Source organism: Asparagus officinalis, chromosome 9 (genome assembly GCF_001876935.1).
Source record: "Asparagus officinalis chromosome 9, Aspof.V1, whole genome shotgun sequence".
NCBI lineage: Eukaryota > Viridiplantae > Streptophyta > Magnoliopsida > Asparagales > Asparagaceae > Asparagus > Asparagus officinalis.
In genome coordinates this window covers 54,546,430-54,547,622 of record NC_033802.1, presented here as the reverse complement: position 1 = coordinate 54,547,622, position 1,193 = coordinate 54,546,430, and positions in this window count along the sequence as shown.

The window sequence follows — 1,193 nt, the reverse complement described above, 5'->3', positions numbered from 1 at the left end:
CTCGCCGAGCCACCTCTAGGTGGCTCGGTGGCCGAGCCACCTGGCCGAGCCACCTGGCCGAGCCACCTGGCCGAGCCACCCAGATCTGGGCCCAGATCTGAGCCCAGATCTGGTTTGAGATGTCTATAAATAGAGAAGGAGGGCTCATTTTTGAAGGGTTGGACTTTTGAGAGGGGAAACTCTGCTGGATTAAAGGCTCAAGACTAAAAAAGATTGGAGCTTTGGAGCTTTGAAGACTCGGACTTTTCAGATCTGGTTCTTGGCGATCATCCACGCCAAATAAGATAGGAGTTCGAGAGAGATCAGATCTGAGATCTACACGGTCATCCTCCGGATCAAAACTTGGTTTTTGATCCCGAGAAGAGTATTGATTTCGCTTGGTCGATTTCGATTACTTAGGGCTATTATTTCCTTGGTGAAATAATCCCTCGGCTGTTATTTCCTTCGTGAAATAACACCCGTCATACCGTGTAGATCCGACCGGATCAAGATCGCACGGTGGTCCACGGATTAAGCCCGGCGCAGGCGAAGAACCCACACAAGCAAGAGACCATAAAACAGGATCTTGCGATTTGTTCCGAAAGAAGGAAAGTTGTAATCTTTTAAGATTTTCTTTTTGTTGATTTTGTTGTAACCGGATCTTATAAAAAGACCGGATCTTTTGTAACCGATAAACTGTTGCTTAAGGAAACAATGACATCAACAAAGACGATTTTCCCCGCGAACAAACTGGCGACCACAGTGGGAGCCACCGATTTCGCTGCCGAGATCGTTGCGTCGCAGCCGTGGATCTCGATCCCTGTCGAGGAGGAGGTCGAGTATGAATTCGACCAACAAAAGTTCGAGGAGTATCTGTCATCCTCGTCCGGATCCACCTCCCCCCTCAAGTCCAAGAAGTTCTACTCCAGGAGAAAAGTCCGTTGGTACGAAGAAGTGCAGAATACCAACGAAGATCTCACCCCAATTGATGCCAAAGTTGCATCGGGTGAAGCTCCACCGACCTCCAACCAGGTCAAGTCTGTTCTTGCCAATTCCTCCGTCACTGAGGGAGTAGTGACTCTTTCAAAGAGAGCCCGCCAGAGGCGACGTCAACGCCTGGCGCGGCAATTCGTAAAGACAATGGAGTCTGTTTTCGGTGAAAGTCGGTGTTTTCATTGCTTTTGAATCTGTTACAACTTCAAACGTTACAACAA